Source organism: Phodopus roborovskii, unplaced genomic scaffold, assembly GCF_943737965.1.
Source record: "Phodopus roborovskii unplaced genomic scaffold, PHOROB, whole genome shotgun sequence".
Lineage (NCBI taxonomy): Eukaryota > Metazoa > Chordata > Mammalia > Rodentia > Cricetidae > Phodopus > Phodopus roborovskii.
Window position 1 is genome coordinate 5,172,429 of NW_026126602.1, and position 7,462 is coordinate 5,179,890.

The window sequence follows — 7,462 nt, forward strand, 5'->3', positions numbered from 1 at the left end:
CAGAGTCCAGCCTGTCAAATCTCTGCAGAACAGACCTGCAAAGCTTCAAATACGAAGCTGGAGGTATGTCTCAGTTTTAGGAGTGTGTATTGCTTTTGCAGATGGACCTAGCTTAGTTTTCAGTGCCCACCACAGGTGACTCATAAACCTGTAGCTCCAGAGAATCCAACACCTTTTTCTGAACTGTAGGCACCTATACTCACCCGTGCCCATTCTTTAACACACATAACTAAAAATAAAATCTTTTTAAATGTCATTATCAGAGTGCTGGACGACTATTGGTCATTTGCTCAAGGCTGACTTGCAGTCATAGCAAAGCAGTCCTCGTATATGGCTGTAGAAAGGGGAGAAAGACTAAGAATTCCAAAAGCCTGACCTTCAAGATAATCTCTCCGAAGAGAACAGATTTACTTACTTGTTTGTTTGCTGAGACGGGGTTTCTCATGTGTAACAGGACTGGCTGTCCTGGAACTCACTCTGTAGACCAGGCTGGCCTTGAACTCACAGAGATCTGCCTGCCTCTGCTTTCCTAGAGCCAGGATGAAAGGTGTCCACCATCACCACCTGGCAAGAACACTCTCCTAATTTCTAGTATTTTCCACATCCCATGGGTCCCTGCAGGTCTGTGTGCGAATTCAACAATGGAACTAACAGTCTGTTCTCATGGTTTCAGAGATGTGTAAGTACAAACTTTGAAAAAAAAAAAAAAACAAAACAAAACTAATGTACATCCCATGCAAAATAACTAATGCAAACTTCCTAGTCTCTTTTGCCCTGACTTCATCTTTGTTATCCCTAGTTTAATCCTATTTTCTTATAAACTCTGCAATAATTCCAAGACTTGTTTTGGAAAGCACTATAATTTCTTGGTCTTTTTAATTAACCATTTTCTTGTCCCAACCCATCTTTTCTCACTGTTATAATTTTGTATTCATTGGCTTTTCAGGTCCCAAACGCTACCTGGCTCAGGCTCCTGACATCTCCCCTTGTCCTTTTTTTTCTCCCTCCCAAAACAGCTAATCTTCCCCTTCTCTTCCTCTTCCTCCCCAAACTTCCTGTCCACCCTGAACAAGCACACCCCCTCCAGCAGCACTATCAGCTTCTCAACAAACAAAATGAGTCCTTTCATAAAGCACATGACTAAGGGACGCATCATGTTTGTCAGCTTTGACAGTAGCTCAGGCATATGACATGCTGCGAAGAATGCTTTGATAAACCCATTTTTAAATTCTGTAAACACACAGAACTCCAAATCCCTGTCTCCTTTCCCAACACTACTTCAGTTCACTGCTGAAGAGCCACTTGAGGTCAGAGCTCCTGAAGTTTACCCCACCCCTGCCCCAGCAGTGTTGCAGGTACCCAATTAACATGTGCTCTGGTTCTGCTTTCAGCTCAGTGATCTGTACCCTGTACCTTCCCCCAGATCACTCCTGATGGCAGGAATTCCTCTCAGCTTTGTGCAATGCTATGATCTGTGTGTGTGAGGGCTGCTGAACATTATCTTGTGGGTATCAATGTGAACCTTCTTCGTATTGGTTCACATGCTCTGAAAAACTGAATTATATTGGATTTAAAAGTCTTATTCGTTTTGCTCTCTTAAACCCTCTACCACCTATTTTTTTTTTCTTCAGGAAAAAAATACAATAAAAATGCATTAGCATTTTACACTGTATAATTATAATACCAGTGTGTAATTTGGGAACACATGCTCTGACATACAGTCCTGAACAGGTTGAAGATATTTTCTAATGAGATAAACTCAAAAAACAAAACCAAGAAAATAATTTTTACACCAAATATTTCAAATATGGCAGTGAGTGTTCATTGTTTTACATCAATGCTCACATTACTTACCATTTACTGTGCTAAGCAGTATATACTTTATACAAATATCAAAATAGTATTCCTAATACTTCCCTTACCGTAAAAGTCTAATGCTCAGAAAACTTCCTTCTAAAACCAAATATATCCATGCTTAGAGTTCTACCCTGGTAGTAGCACATTATCTTTATGAAATGAATTTCATTGTACTATTTTTGTGTGCATACAACACATTTGATCATATTCATCCCCAATACCATCTCACATGCCCTTCTTCACACCCCACTGTCTCATTCTTTCAGTTCTCCACCTTCAATTCATTTTTTTCATTTCTAGACCTAAAGTTTCATTCACTTAACATGAGGACATACTTACTGCTCCATCCATTTTTCTAAAACTGCACAAGCACAGAAAAATCTATTCTTTCACACTAATGAACTCACACCTTTGCACACTGACACTTTAAATAACCACACAGCTACACAAAATCATTCTCACATACAACTAAACACAGATGCACTTTCACAATTGCTCATGCACGCATCGGTATCCTCAAACATGCTCACATTGACAAGTTAATATATTCTCACTTTGCATACTCACAATTCCACTCTTGCACTTATCCACCCAACTCATGCACATATACACCCTCACATATCATACATTACTTCAATCTTGTGCCCAAACAACACACACATTTGCATTCAAATCTCTGACAATTCCACAATCACAGCTTTACCAACACTACATACATGTAGTACACTAAGTACTCTTAATACATGCCTGTATTCAGACAACTAACTATACACACTAAAATGGACACATACTCAGGTTTACATGTTATCTCAAACTCATACACAAAAACCAAACACAATAACTCATACAAACACACATGCTCACATTAAAAAAAAAATCACACACTAGGATACATTCATATATATACTCGCAGAGTTACATACTAACATTATACACCATTCTGCCCTGTCCCAGCAACTAGAACAGGGAAGGTATGGTCCTCAGACCCTACATACTTGTCCTTAACGTCTGCTTTGTTTAGCTCCTAGCACTGACAGGTAAGGAATCCTAGACACTAAGCAGTCAGCCCAAATTTCTACCTTCCTCTCAGCTCCTGCTGCCTACAGGTAAATGGGTCTCCAGACACTCAACACTTGATCCAAAAATCTGCCATCTCTCAGCTCTTGGGGCCAACACGTAAGGGGTTCCAAGACCTGACAAGAACAATACCAAGACAAGCCACTGTGGGAGGGAATCTTTTCACAGGGACCCACCCAGAGACTAAGAACTACAGGCAACAAAGGGATGTTGACAGAATAGTCTGCTCCTTTAATTGGTTATCCAATACCAGGTGGTCAGCTCTGAAATGTTATACATATGAGCAACAATAAGGAGGGTTCAGCAAGACTGTGTGTGTATATGTGTCACAATAACAAAGAAAATACAGGCCAGGGATTTCAAAGGAAGGAAGAGGCAGTGGACCACAGGAGAATGTACTGGCCTGTCCTTGGGGTTTTGACAGGGTATGCCCTCAGCTGCAGCCACTAAGAGCACTACCTGTGCTGTGCATATCAATCATGTCCCATGTTCCCTTTTAAAAAGGGTCCTGCCCACCTCCTATCCTCCTCTCTCTCCCTGTCTGTTGCACCCCCCACCCCGCCCCTTTCCTCTCTTCTGTTGCTTCTGTCCCTGGAGGCCGGTCTCACCCCTCCCCTTCCCCCTTTTTATGATCCCTTTCTTGAACCTTGTCACAAAGCACCAGTATTCTTAAATTACAACATATGGAATGGGGGGGTTAGATCTTAATAAAATAAAACCTACCTCTTTAAATAACTAATTAGGTCTGTTTAAGAACTCACCAAATTGTACTGAAGCATCATATGCTACCTTCTTCTTTTCTCTTTTTTGTTTTGTTTTTTGAGACAGCGACAGGGTTTCTCTGTGTAGCTTTGGAGCCTACCCTAGAACTTGCTCTGTAGACCAGGCTGGCTTTGAACTCAAGAGATCAACCTGCCTCTACCTCCCAAGTGCTGGGACTAAAGGCCCAGTCCTTCCTTATTCTTAATGTTTTATTGTTGTTGCTGTGTTTTTGTTTTGTCTTTGGTTCTTGTTCTTTTATGACTGGCACTTTCCAGATTCCAAGTCTTAAAACTTCAAATAATGCTGGCAAAGGGATGCTAACCACAACCAACTACCTCTATCAAGGGCTGTTAGATCACCCAAAGTAATGTCATGCATTTCACCTACTCTTAGCATGAACCCCAGAGGGACCCACCCAGCTCATTCATTATCCCCGTTCAGTTCGTAAGCAGCTAAAACTGATCACCACCCCATGTCCCAAACACCTAGGTCCCAAATCCTTGAAGGGGAAATGTTATCATAAAGCAAAAGTGCAAATTAAATGCTAGAATGTTCTGAGTTAAAGGCACAGAACTTTAGGCTAAAGGTACATAAAGGTCTTAAAACTGGCTGTGGAACAAATTAACTAGATAAAAGACAAGGCTCTAAAAATAAGCTTTTACAGTTAATAATTCATTGATTTGGATTGAAACACATAAAATCAATAACCTATGTGCTACAAACTTGAGGGAGAAATATCCTATCCCTACACATAAGCAATTTAAGAGAAAAATGTAATGCACACTATATTGGTAAATTGCCATCTGTTGTCAGAGTTCAGTAAGCTGACTCTAGAAGTGACACAGCCTCCTACTGCCCCCATTTCAGACCCAATTATGTTTGTCTCAGAGTATCCTCCAAGGCCCACTGTTTACAAATGGGGATAACTCCTCACCACTGTGACAGGAAGGGTAAACCACCCCAAGAGAAAAACCAGTGTCTTTGGAATCAGCTTGAAGATAAACAATCCCCAAGAGTCATTACTACTGTTTATTCCATAATACTGAAGTGCCAGCAGGGAGAAAGTCAGTTCAGTCAGAGGAAGCTGATCCACAAGAAGTTGATACAGAGCAGAAGACACTCTCAACTGTAAACTCCAACAACTGGCCCAACTTTGCCAGTCCACTTCTGCAGGATATTCTTGCATTTGATTTGGTATGTCTCAGCTATTTGTTCTTTTACTTGGAAGCCTCACCTGAGGTACAACTTTGCTCTGCCCAGAGACTCCATGGGGAACTCCAGTTTACTGCCCTAAGGGGCCTTCCAGTCACTTTCTGTTGGATGTTTTATACACCTGACTTGATGATGCTTTGATTCTTTCATCTGCCACTTGCTATTTAGTCTTTTAATTTTGCTTGCTGTATTGTTAGCAGAATACTTTCTACTGGTGTGATAAAGACCATGAAGAATAGCAAGCTTGGCAAGGAAAGAGCTTCTTTAGCTTACAAGTCCCAATCACAGTCCATCACTAAGGGAAGCCAAGACAGAAACTTAGATGACAACTTCAACAGAAAAAATATAATCCTCTACCCTTAACATCCCATCTGCAGTTTACTGTCACAATCCCTTGAAAATTATTGTAGATATTTCCCTACTAACATCTATGCTAAAAGTACTAATTTAAATACAAACATCAGACACTCTAAATCTAAGTGTACCTTCATTAGACTTTTTACATTTTCAGGTATACTCTATTAGCAAGTTTCTTTCCATTTGAACAACTCCCTTTTGCATTTCTGTCAATAAGTCAGGAGGTGAAGTCTTCTCACAGCTTTTGTCTCTGAGACAGCTTTATTTGTGAAGTCAATTTTGTTGAATACAATATTCTTGGCAGGCAGGGTTTTACTCAGCACTCTGAATCCACCATCTCACTGTCACCACAGAAGAGTAGATGTGGGAGTCTGTATATTGCTGCATTTTATAGTGGTATACAAGCCCATTACTTGGTTCTAAAACCATGTTCTGTGCTTGCTTCCCTCTTCCCCACTGGAAAACTGTGTCTTCATGCTCTGCTGGTTGCATGTGGACAAGTATAACCTAAGGGATATACAAACCATTTTTTCTATCCTACTCTAAGCATGTATTCTTACTAGCCTACAACCAGAATCTTCATTCTTATCTGGCATGCTTAATCCAAGTGAAGGTTATTTCCACATATAACGAATTATTTAAGTGGGTGTTCATACTGGGGGATGGATACTGGAGAGTCCAATTCCTCTAATTCAGACATTTGGATAGCTCTGAATACGAGCTCAGAATAGCTTAAAGCTCTTTTCTAGTCTACTTTCTTTAAAATATTTCAGTTGGAATATGCTTTCCAGGAGAAAGTCATTTTCAGTTAAAAAAAAAGTCAACTATAAAGCTCAAACAAACCACCACAAATAACGATTTCATGATGCTAGGAATTAACAGAAGACCCACAACAAACGATGACTTGTTTCTTCATGAAAGCCAGAGTTCAACCAAGAACATGATTCTCTGATTGTCCTGCTACTCAAGGCAGCTCCCAGGCCATAGGTCCAATGGTTAAACCAGGGTGAAAGAACACCCTGTAAAATAAGACTTGTGTACCAGGAATGGTAGAGCATACCTGTAACTCGAGTATCCAGGAGGCACAGGCAGAAGGATGGCCAATTGGAGGCTAGCCTAGGCTACATACAGAGAACTTTCTGGAAAAGACCCAAAACAAGACAACAATAAAACCCCAAGAAAAATAAAAAGCTTGTTCTCATTTTCACAAGAGAATTGAGTTGGTGTGATATACTACTGAATAAATCTATGATCTCAATACACAGCTTTAGCCTTTAAGTGGTTGGCTGTTCTTTGACATGCAAACAAAATGAGTAGAGAAACATGAGATTTCTGACATAAGAAACCCAAGAAATTGATAACCACGCCATGAAATATTCTCCAGCTATCTATATCCATATTTGATTGTCAAAGTCTTTGCATACACATAAAATAGAAGCAATAAAATGAGCTAAAACTCAAAAGCCACAGTTAACTTGCTATATAATTTACTGAGACTAAAATTGTGAGGAATTCACTTTGGATGTTATCAGTGAGATACCCTTTAAAGAGGTACTGTAAACATCACATAATATAAGCTACAAAGGGAATTTGTAAAGTCACTGAATCTTGAAGGCTTTAAAAAAAAGTCCTTGCCGGGCGTTGGTGGCAGACTCCTTTAACCCCAGCACTCAGGAGGCAGAGGCAGGTGGATCTCTGTGAGTTCAAGGCCAACCTGGTCTACAGAGCTAGTTCCAGAACAGGCTCCAAAGCTACAGAAAAAACAAAACAAAACAAAACAAAACAAAAAAAAAAAAAAAAAAAAAAAAAAAAAAAAACCCAAAACAACAAAACACCAAGTCCTAAAACCTAATAGTGGGGATGATTAGATGATTACACATACAAAAAAAAAAAGTCTTTGATCTATATATTTACAATTAACAAGTTTCATAACATGAAAGTTACAAGTCAACATGACCATAAAAATGTTTTAAGTCAGGCAGAGAATGAGGGAAGGGAGAGAATGAGCACATGAACATGAGTGACAAAGGAGACAGTAAAAATTAAAACAACCCGTGAGTCTAGATCAAGAATATAAAGAGCTCTACCAACATTTTCAGTTTGACATTGTTATCAAAATTTAAGATCACTTAAAAAGGTCAAAAATATCCCTTTAATTATACCTATCTTCTTTAATGAAGACCTTATACATCCTCAA